A 12031-nucleotide genomic window follows, 5' to 3' on the forward strand; every position below is an offset into this window, starting at 1 on the left:
TTTTTGGTCACGCTTGAGCGTAGAAATATTATGGGGGCTAGGCAAAATTCCCCGCCACCACTCATTCCGGGATGAAATTTGTTCCATCTCTGCTGTGTGAAAGACGATTTTAGCATGGCGAGTATAGGCGGATTCCGTAATGAATTATTTCTAAAAAATCTGAGCCTGTCGTTTGAGAAAAAACTATGGGCTTCTCGCACCTTTCGGGGGTTGTGTAAAGAGTGCTAATATCCCTAAATTCTCAGGAAAGCGACTAAAAGCCAAAAATTCTAGGACAGCGAGGAGAGAGACCTTGTAAAAAAACTGTACATCTAAAACTGAGCTGGGCTTTGCTCTGAGTGCTCCAGCGGAGCAAATGCGCCCTTACACCCGCCGACCCGATCACGGGCAATGTTCACGCTCATCGGAGAGCTCCAGGCACTCCCTTTGTCTTCCCACTCCCCAAATTCCGTGGCTGCGTTCTGGATGGATGGAGATTTACGTGCCGCAAACCGCAATCTCGGGATAGGGGCGGAAGTTTAAACCGCTGATTTGCTCAGCTTGCTCGTGCTTGCGGGTGGGGGCAGGCGTGGGGTGCGTGGGCAGGACCCCGGGACGGGGCCCTCTGGGGACCCACTTGTTCTCGTTTTGTTGTCCCGGCGTGGCGGAGAGAAAGAGCAACGGCTCGCGTCCCACTCGGCGGATGACTTTAACCCCCTTGCTCCCGCCATTTGTGGCCTCATGAAAATAATTGATTTTTTGAATATACAGCAAAATTAAGTTTTCCGCGGTGCCGTGAGCCGTGAGCGCAGGGGCGGCGGTACGGAGCGGCTCTCTCCCTCACACCGTGCGAAGGGCGCCGGGCCCGGGGGAGCGTGCGCTCGCACACGCACAGCACACGCCGGCCTCAGCTGCTGCCAGAGCCGCCGGCGTGTCGTCTGCCCGCCTCAAACCTGCCCCGGGGCGCCCCGCGGGGCACGGGTGAGACTCCCCACGCCCTGCTGTGCGGTGAGCGGCACCCACTCCCGCGTGTGCCCGGGGCAGGTTTGAGGCGGGCAGACGACACGCCGGCGGCTCTGGCAGAAGCTGAGGCCAGCCGCGGCAAGCCGCGCCAGAAGCCGCCGTGCCCCGACACGCGTGTCCGCGGGGCGAGGCGGGGGCCGGGCCGGGCGGACGGCGGGTGGCGGGCGGCACTGCGCGGCGGCGGCGGCGCTGCGCGGCCCGCGGGCTGGGGGCGCTCGTGCCTCGCGGTACAGTCGCTGGCCCCGTCCCGGCTCCGCGGGAACCGGCCGCGCAGAGCCCCGCCGCCTTCCTCAGAGCCGCTGTGATTCGGGGCCTCTCTTACGTCCCGGCGCTCACCCGCCAGTGGGTGAATCTGCGATTTGCAGGCGGCAGGCATTTGTGTTTGGGGGGCTTGAGTCCGCCCCCCCCCCCCCCTTCAGAAAGGAGAAAAAATTGAAGTGTCCTTCTCCGTACTGACTGAGGTTTGCGTCTTGGTAGTCACCAAGAGACACATGCTGTGCCGTAGGGAAACGCATTTAAGAGTTCAAGTCCTCTTCCTGCGAACTGGTCCAGGATGCTCCGATCCAGGAACGGTATCGCAAAACCCACCTCCCACTCCACCGGGGCAAAGTAAACCAGCAAAACCTAGAAAAACAACATCAAAGGAAATAAAACAAACCGTCAAAATAAAGAAATAACCAAAGCAACTACCAGCAACTCCCCCCCCCCCCCCCCCCCCCCTTTCCTCAAGACCGTGTAACAGAATACAGCATCAGGCTAGCGAATTAGACTTAAAGCGAGCGGATTTGTTCTTCTCAATCGAGGAAATGAATGCGGACCGTCTGCAAAGTCCGTTTCAAAGAATTATCTCTAGGGAGTCCTCCAAATGTATTTGGAGTTATCCGTGATTTGAGAGGAAAGACTAAACGGGGGGGAGTCTGAGAAAAGCCTGCCATTGTCACCCTACCCTGAGGTGAGTAAAGCATCCCTGTAAAGTTAGCTGCAAAGAACTGCTTAACCTAAGACCGAGAGGTGAAAACTCTCCTCGCCCGGAGCCGCCTGGCCAGGGAGCCTGAATTTCGAGCTACAAAGGCGGCACGAAGCTCGGGCTCTCTTGGGTTTATTTTTTTTCCGCGGTGCGGAATTCAGAGCACTTTACTATTGATTTCGCAGGGGCATCTTTTACAGGGAGGTAGGAACACGTGAAAGGAGCCCTTCCCCTCCGGGGCGCTCCCGGCCCGCAGCGGCGGGAGCCGGCGACGCCCACGGCAGGTCTCCCGCGGCCGTGGCGGAGGGATGGGGTCTGCAGCGGCCCGTCTGCGGGGGAGACCCCGCCGAGCTCCCCGTTCACCTGGAGGCCCTCCAAGTCAAGTCTTAGCCCTGCACTCTTCGTTAGTGGAAGGAAAAGAAGTGGCAGCCCCCTCTCCGTCCCGTCGTCCCCTCCCCCCCCCCCCCCCCCCACTTCCTTTCCACCCAGAAATGATCTGATCAATATTAGCTCGTCTGTTAAATTAATCATAACCAAGAGGAGACAGGTATCTGCCAAAAAATCTGGCTGAAGTCTGGATGTAGAGTAAAAAAGAGGAGTTCTTTCTCAGCCTTGGAAGACAGTTTAAAAAAAAGAGAAATGGAAAAAAAAAAGTTGCATTTTCATAAAAATAAGCAAAAGCTCATTGTGAGGCACTGCATGTCCCAAAAGGCTGCAATACTTTCGAGAATTAAGTACGGGTAATATTCACCGGTTACCGGACTGTTCTTTTGAAGCAAAAATCTCGGTGATGCTATACTAGGACTTGCATTTCCCCCCTTTTTATGCTCGTTACACACCCAAACACACTCGCATCCCCACCCCAATATATTTCTAAATGGGGATGACGGCTCCGACAGGACTTTTCGCTAGACCCTGAATGAAACAGAGCTGGGACAGATTATTAGGGAGGTCTGTGGAGGGAGATGGTTAAACGTATCACACAATGAGTTATATATTTATCATGTCATGGCTCACAGGTAACTTTAAAACACACTAGTGATAAGTAAATCTCCTTTTAGGTTTCTGAACTGCATTTCTGATGGAGAGTGCCTCAGGAGGAGAGAATCACAGTGCTACAGAACGGCAAAAGTGTTTTTATTGGCGTGTAGTATACACTCACTCTATGGGTCTATGAAAAAGCAGATGAGAATTGTGCAAATAAAAATTACATTGTTGTTTTATCAGTGAACTTTTCCCTCCATATCTCTATAGCTATATATACACGTGTGTATATATGCACGTATATTGCCTGATCTTTTCTGAACCTGAAAGTGTCCTCCAGCATTCATCAGAAAAGGCAACACTGCATGTTCCTTTTCTTGCTTGCTGTCTATTCTATTTGAGCAAAGTTGTTTGTTTTTCTGGGAAGCGTAACTTGCCTTTAGTTATGTCATCATTATCATTTGCATTTAAGCGGAAGGGTAGGACTTATTAACTCTATTTTTATTATTAAATCAGTGACGGCAAAAGTACTAATAATTAAATACAGATCTCTGATTGCAGGTTGGAACAGCAAAATCGATTGTCTCTTCATCAATAAGACAAGGGTTGAGTAGCTGGCTATTGATTAGTATGTTTATTTATGCAGAACTTTAGGTATTTACTTACATATTTCAGGTTCTTTGTCTGCTAATTATTATACCAGATTGGTTTGAAAGAAAGAGCTTAGACTGGGAAACACACTTGACAGATCCATTCTTAGCTAACCTGATAGTGGATTATTGCAATCCAATAAGTTTAACAAATTACTTATACGTGCTTGCCTTTCGAGCAATTAGGAAACCGTCTCAGATTAAAATCCCTTGTTGCATTCGGGGTCATTTAAATAAAGGGGCATTCTGTTTAGATATTTTCCAAATGAAAAATGATTTTCTGGATCCGCAGAGGCTGAACAGGAGTCGATGTGTGCTTCGCCTTCCGGGCCCTTGGCTTCCTTTGTAAGTGTAAAACACCTTCCCAGCAACAGAGTGGCCCCTGGGGTTTCCTCATAGATGGAATTCAAGAATCGGAGGTAATCTGAATATAGAAATCAGGAATCGATATAGTAAAAGAAAAAATTAAAAAAGGATCGGCATTCAAATATCGGAGTGGTCTAAAGCAGGCGATATTTTAAGTTGCTTTTTGGCTTAGTGATTTAATCGGTTCAAAAGGAACCGCCCCGGCCTCTCTGCTAAACCGTCTGGTTTCCAGCCACCCTCTCCCAGGACCGCAGAATGCTGACATTTTGACATATTATTTTAACACACTTTTTTTTTTTTTTTTTTCCTCCCCCCCCCCCCCCCCCGACGCTGGCATTTTCTTTTGCGGCCGTTTCGGGGAGGGCTCTGCTTTCTCAATACTTTCCCTTCTCCGCTTCGCCCGTGCTGGCGGAGGCACCTCGGCGGCGGGGAGCGAGCTCCCGGCGGGGTGGATGGCGGGGGGCGGCGTGGAAGCCGGGTGCGGGAAGGGAAGGCCGCCTCCCCACGCCTCCCCACGCCTCCCCACGCCTCCCCACGCCGGGCCAGGCCGGGCCAGGCCGGGCCATGCCGGGCCACGCCGGGCGCGCTGCCCCCGTCCCGCCTGCAGCCCGGGGCGCGGCGCCGCGGGAGCCCGCGCTACAGGTCGGGCAGCGGGCACGGAGCTGCGTGGGGGAGAGCGAGTGCCGAGCCCCGCTCCGCGGCGGGCAGCGCTCTTCTTCGGGTCCTCCTCGCCTTTTGCTTTCGGCAAGTTGTGTCGGGGAGGCGGGGGGAGGGATTTTTTCCCCCCCTCTTTTACCTCCAGCAACTGCTGCTTTCCGACCTGTAGAGATAAGACGGCCTCGCATCAGATGATCACAGAGATAAGTAATCTCTCCCCTCGGCCCGTGGTATAGCCGACCGTACGCGCTCGAATCTTGGAGCGCTAAGTCTTTCCTGTGAATGAACGAGAAAACACTCGACAGGTCGTGAATAATCGTTTTAATGAGTGTGTAAAAGCGTGCGACGGGGTGCACGGAGCTGTCGGGTTAAACAAACAACTTGTACCCTGACGAAATCCGATTGTTAAAGTGCAAAGTGGTGTCAGTCCAATTTCCATCCCAGTTCTAAAAACCACAGATCTAAGTCGCGGGAGTCCAATTTTCCCCATTAAGAAAAATAACAATATTTTCTGAACGTAAGTGTGATCGTGCCTAATGTTAGCCTCTGACCAAAAAAAAAAAACCAGTTGCATATCCCGAAGGTACCGAAGTTCTTTCTAGTCTTTTTTCAATTTTTAAAATAAATCAGTTAAAAAGAGTGTATTTGACGTTTTCCTAGTTATTATCAGATCAATGCGGTAAATATTTTCTTTTTTGTGTGTGTGTGTCCTTCCCCCCCCGTATGTTTTTTTCACAGATCACTGGAGGCAAACATCGAATTAATTGGATCTCAATGACTGAGGTTGGTAACTTTGTATTGAACTGAGGTTATCTCTGTCATAGTGTCCAGGTGTTTACAAGACATTTCAGGCGTTTCTAGAAAAGGTAGACGCAGAGAACACATATGATAAAATTAGAAGGAGTTACAATATTGTGTACTCCGAATCCAAGCTATCTTACTCCTGTGTGTGGGGGTAACACTCTGTGGTCTGTAACAATCTATCCAGAGACCATAAATTCCGGAGAAAAATTTTGGAGTGGTTTTTGTTTGTTTGTTTGTTTGTGTGGGGTTATTTGTTTGTGGTGGTTTTTGTTTGTGTGTGGGTTTTTTTTTTTTTTTTTTTTTTTTTTTAAGAAAGCGTGCCATCAGAATAACCAGGTCTGTTTCCTTTACAACTAGACGGCCTTGAACTATCTTGAAAATGCAAACCCCACACCTTTAAGTCCACTGATTTTTTTTTTAGGGTTAATGACGCATACTACTAATGTTTATTGTTGCTAAAGACTTCCAGACCGACTACAGGTCTGGTTCTCTCTGTGAAAAGTTATTTTCAGATGTGTCCTCCCTTTCTTTAAAAATACCGGTTTGAGAAAAGCGAGGCAAGCAACCCTAGCTGGAAACCTGTGCTTTTTAAAATTTCTCCATACCACGGTTCCGTTTAACCCTCGGATTTTCAAAAATGGAAATAAACGGCATGCCAAAATGTATTGCTAGGCTATAGACATAATGGGAACCCACTGCAGTTTCCAGCGGTACGAATGGGAAATTTACTTTTGATGCTAGTGAAAGCCGAGTCTGACCATTCACGAACTGGATAGGAGTATCCAGACGGCTTCGGTCTCAAGCCGATCTCCACCGGTTGTATCATTTGGAGTTAAAACAGAGGTTTTTGCACCAAGGCAATTTTGTGTTGTGCTTTAGGAACGATGTAGGCATTCGGGATGGATGTCGTTCAGTTCCGTGTCTCCCTGCACGGCAGAGTCGCCTTGGCGTACCTTCCCGTGAAATCCGTGTTAGAAAGAAAAGAGAGAGACAAGAAAAGAGAGGGAGACAGGGGGAGAAGGAAAAAAAGATAACTCAGCCCCGCTGGATTTGGTAGCGGATCTATAACTAATGAGCCATACGATCGTATAACAGTATTTAACAAGCATCTGACAAATGTTCTGAGCATTTTCAAACACGGCTTTGTTCAGACTATATGACTTGAAACACGTCGTTGCTCGGACCAGTTTGAACGCTGAAGACTGTCAAAACCGAAATGCTGTCTGTTCCCACTGTGTTAGGGGGCTTTTCCTTAGCTCCCCGCTGGCGAAAAAGGGATGTGGGCTCAGCCCCACAGAGGAAAGATAGAGGAGAATGAAAGACAAAGCGCAAGGGCATGTGCCTCCCGAGCACAACAGGACAGAAGGCTGCATCCTGAGAGCTAGGAAACATTTCTCATCCCAATGAAAGACTAATGCCCTCCTCCTGCAACTGCAATTTCCTTTGCAACAAAAACGTGCGTAAATTGGGCACAGTGGATAGCGAAGACCTATCAGTTTTCTGCTGTAGTTCTGCTAATAAATAAACTTCTAAATGTTTAAAACACCCTATCTGTCACATTCACAAGATAGGTACTGTAAATTCCTGTTGCAAATATACAAACAGAGATCCAAGAGGTTGCCTCTGTTTTTGTATCTCTCTCTCACAAGAAATGCACTATCAAAACATTAATTATATTTGAAAGGGAGCAGATTATTTGTTTGAGAAAGAATTACATTCTTGAATTTATATTCCACACAGATCTCTCCTCCTGTCTGCTGAGAGGCTTGAACTGTAAATCTGTCTCGAATGATGTACCCCTAAAATGTAGGTAGGTGTGTCACATTAGAGTAGTAGAGAGATGGGAGATAATCTGTAGGTGCTTTTAGACACCTCTGTGGGATGGGTCGTTAGGGAATGTTGAAATCAACATGAAATTGCAAATCTAACATGTGAAGAACATACACCCTTATTCTTTGACAATGGAAATATAAACACACATAGACACGCAGGGCTGAACCTAGTTAGTTATTAAACACTGACTCATGGGAGTTCGGGCCTACAGTTCCTGTTGTGGTTTTTTGTTTGTTTGGGGGTTTTGTTGTTGTTGTTGTTGTGTCTCTCTTTTTTTTTTTTTTTTTTTTTTTTTTAATGGCACATGCACATCTTGCAGTAGCTGATAGTTGCAAGCTACCAACTATGTGAGCTGTAAGCCATGTAAGTCAAAATAATTTAAAGATTTTACCTCATTTCCTGCTTTTTAAAAGACTAATAAAAGGGTTAAACAGATGCCCTCATATCTCTATCCTTCTTCTGAGAAAAATGGCAATCTACTGGGGCTTTATTAGGACCCCTGAAATACTACCCTCGGCATCTCCTTTTTCCACTCTCTGCTAACCAGCCGCTCAGTATTTCCTAGCCTACCTTTAGACGCTGTTAACTATCTCAGCAGCACCGTTCTCCAGCACTGCAAGTATTTTGGCAGGGACTGATGTGAACAGCCCGGTCAGAAAGGTGTTTGGGGCTTGGGGAAAATCGTCACTAAATCAGTACCCTTAGCTTGGGCCCCGGGGAAGCTGCGTTAGCACCAGCTCCTGCAGTGGTGGGGCCTTTTCTCTGTTCCTGTATTTCCCGAGCCCTGGGAAAACCCAGCCATGGGGCCTGAAGGGCGGTCGCAGGGAGCACGGGGCGGGGGGGGGGCGGGGGGAGGGTTTTTCTGCCTGCGGCTGTTCCTGGGATGTGCTCTCTCCCTGAGTAGGTATCTGTGGAGGAAGAAGGTGACGTGACGAGAAACGACTGACAGCCAAAGTGGGGAACTGTCCAGGAGAAGGATCCGTGATGAATGAGGTCTGCGTGGTCGTGATGCAAAAGCAGAACAGGACAGTGTGCTGGCACCAAATGCTGCTTTTTGTTCGTTAGAACCAAAAGAAAAAATGGAGGGGGGCGGGGGGGGGGGGGGGGGGAGAGAGAGAGGGGAGAGGCAGTGGGGGTTGGGAGGGAGAGATCGGAGAAGTTAGTGGCTGTCTGGAGTGTAAACACGAGTCCATCATCTCCTTGGGAGAAGGGGAGGCTGCATTTGTCAAACGCGCTAGAGCCCAGACGAGGGGCAGAGGCGCCACCGGACCGCTCCGAGATGCTGCCGTGAAATCTGGATCCAAGACGACTCGAAGAACAGCATTTTACAAAGTAATCAGTCCCCAGATCTCCCAGGCAGATGGCCGAGGTTAAGCCAGGCTCTTCGAGAACTGCCGAACAATCGTAGGGAACAAGATCTGCCCCGGGGCAGGGGATCGGATGTGGGGGGCCAAGTGAGAGAGATGGGATGACATAAACCAAAACCCACTAAAACTGAAAACATTATTTAATTCCTTGGGTAATTTCGTGCAGATCTCAGGCGTCTTCCTCGGGCTTGGCGGGAAGGCAGCGGTGGCCGAGCCTGTAACCTCTTGCTTTGTTTTTGACCGTGCACTGTATTGCCATAATGCCAATAAACGCTTTAAATGCGTCTTACCACCGGCCAGGAGACGCTTCCAGCCTCTCAGGCCCTGACTAAGGGAGGTCTGTCCCGGCCCGGGGCTGTGGGGTTGCTCCCTGCCTTCGGGTGCACTTGGTGCTCTGGGGAAATGTGGGTGGATGGGCGGGGGGCTGTTGGCACCGGCCACTGGGTTTGCTTTCCTTAGAGAGGCCAGTCTTGGCTTGCAAGGGATTGCAGAGGCACGGGCTCACTTCGTTTCAGCGGGGTCAGGATTTCAGGGCTTTAAGTTCAGCAGCCGGAGACACCCCTGCCAGAATTTTGCCCGACATGGTGGCTGCCTACAAGGAGAAGCAGGTCTCCCAGGGACGAATTCCCTGGTGTGAAGCATGGCCCATATCGCTCACCCTTCCAGCAAATGCCAGCAGATGGATGCAACTAAACCTCGGCGGTCCTCCGCGGCCGGACACCGATACAGGGTGTGAGAGGGCTGGCCATTATGCAGGGCCTATGGTATGGTATTCACCCTCGGCAGCTGCATCAGGGGAGGAGGAACAAAACGTGGGTGCTGTCAGCTACCCTGTCCCACAGCAAGGGAAGCATGGCAGGACCCCAAAAGTTCAGAAGAGAAAACGCCAGAAAAAGAGAAAAAGAAGAAAAGCTCTACACACGTGTTGGGAGCATTCAAATTTCTATGTAATATTATTAATAATCATAAAATCCCTGCAAAACAACGGCTCTCTTATAAAGGAAATCTGAGGAGCGCAGTGAGCTAAGTGGAAGCTCTGTTTCCAAGGCAAGGCAGGATTAGTTCACTGCACATAATAGCCAGTGTGTAGGAATTGCAAATGAACATCACCAGCAGTGCTGGAGTTACCCTTCTTAAATTAATATCGAGCTGGCTTCTTTACACAATGTGCAAATAACAGACATCTCTTAGCTTTCGAGGGGGACAGAGATTTATATATATATATATATATATATAAAATATATATCTATTTTTCCCCTAGTCAGTCAGCAGTGCAGGAATTTGGGGTAACGCCCCCACGACCTGTTTTGCGGGTTAAAAAAAAATCAACAAACGACAACAACCAACAGCAACAGCAACAACAACAAAACACCCAGCCCAACCCAACCCGACCCCCGCCCAGGCACGGGACGAGCATGATGCCAGGCCGCAGGTGATGCGCAGCCCTGCCGCGGACCGGCCCCGCCGCGGGTTGCTCCGTGCCCCTCCGCGCCCTTCCGCGCCCCTCCGCGGCGGCAGCGGGGCCGGGGCCCCGCGCTTCCTCTCCGCGGGGCTGGTCCCCCGTGGGCAGTGCCTGCTCCGGCTTCACGCGGGGGGACTGCTGCCATGCTCTCCCCCCGTGTGCCATTGCAGGCGCAGGCCCGAAAATCTGGGCTGAACCAATACTTCTGTCCCGCCACCAGGCAGGCAAAGGGGGAAAGTAATACATTTGATCTTCCGCTGCAAAGAGAGGAGAGAGAATCCTGCGAGCTCCAGGGCGCTTTCAAACACTTCAGGAATTAATGGGGGAGGGGAAGGGGCTAGGGAGGATAGGGATAGATGCATTAAGAACTGATAAAATGAAAACATGATATGAAGATATATTTACTGTCAGCTCAGAGCCAAAACATTTATGCTCCCACGCCTTTTTTTTTTTTTTTTTTTTTTTTTTTTAGCAAATCGGAACTTAAGTGATGCATTTTAATTATTTTAGGAAAATAAGCAAGAAGGCTCTTTTTCAGAGTCTAAATAAATAGCAGAGTGTTCTGTGCTGATGATGTCTCTGGCTCGTGATGGCCTCATCTATGCAGCCACTACTGTGAGCTCTGAAAACCTGGGAAGAATGGGGTGTTACTGGCAATTTCTGAAAGGAACTATCCATTATTTGTGGGTTTTTCTGAAACAGAACATGCAAAGAATTTTCTGACAGTCTGAGAGATGAAAAGGGGGGCAATATTTTCCTAAAGCTTCAGCTCAGAGTGTTGGGTGCCTAAATCTCACTATTGTTTCAAGCCTGAGGTGAGGAGCGATTTTCCTTAGTTTTCAAATAGTTATTTCAACTCCTTGAAAGTAGTGGGGAAAGATACATGTTTCCCTGACACAGAAGGAGCTGGATGCCTTGCAGTCTCTCAGATCAGTTTGGTGATTCCCTCCCCGCCGCCCCCCCCCCCCCCCCCCCCGCCGATCTAATCTCTGACAACTTTCTTCCTGCATACAATGTGTCCCTAATCTTCAACAGATTTCAGAGACCTTCCCGAGGAGAGCGATACTCAGAAGAGCCACTTTTTATTTGGGGGGAGAGAGAAGGAGAGAAATACTCCCTTCACCTAGAAGTAGAGTCTATCTGAGTGTAGTTAGAAAAAAAACCCCAAAAAAACAACCAAAAGCAAGTAAGAACACAGCAAAAAAGTGAATTTAAGTTCATTTAAGTGAACTTAAAGTTCACATTTAAGTTCACATTTAAAGAAAATCATGAACCAGTGTGTAACAATTGTAGGGAACGTTAAGCCACACACACTGGCAATTCTATAGCAGCAAATATTAGTCATAATCTTCCTGTGTAAAAAGATCAAATCAATGATGGGTTTCAGTTCTCTGCAGGAACACCTAAACCATTTAAGGGCAGCAAGGCTTAGTCCACAGTTTTTCCTCCAAACAGGACGTCCCCCCACATCTTTACTAAAGATTTTCATTATCTTTCTGATGCTCCTCTCTTCACTGACTTCCATTTTGAATAGAGTAAATTCTGTCACTCAAACACTGCAGCCAGTTTCTGTCAGCTTAAAATGAGCTCAGTGAAAAGTGCAGAGTACCTATAGGCAAACTCCTTTCTTCCTCTTTGTGGTGTGTTTGTACAGCATCTTCAAGACTCACCAATGAAAGGCCCTGCTTTGGAGATTGTACCATCAGTCTAAGGGGAGCAGAAACTGCAAAAAAGTGGGGAGCTAGGAAAAGTCATGTTTTTGGTTTCTGATTCAAGCAGAACAGCAACATCAGCAGCAACAACAACAGCAACATTAAGACCACATCAAGAAAAAAGAGAGAATCAAGAGGGAAGAAATCCTAACAGCAGGGAAGTCAAGCAAGTCCAGCAGGGTGGTACTACAGATTTCCAGCCTATGTAATTCCTACCCCAAAGATGG

This window comes from Strix aluco, chromosome 4, assembly GCF_031877795.1.
Source record: "Strix aluco isolate bStrAlu1 chromosome 4, bStrAlu1.hap1, whole genome shotgun sequence".
In the NCBI taxonomy this organism is placed as follows: Eukaryota; Metazoa; Chordata; class Aves; order Strigiformes; family Strigidae; genus Strix; species Strix aluco.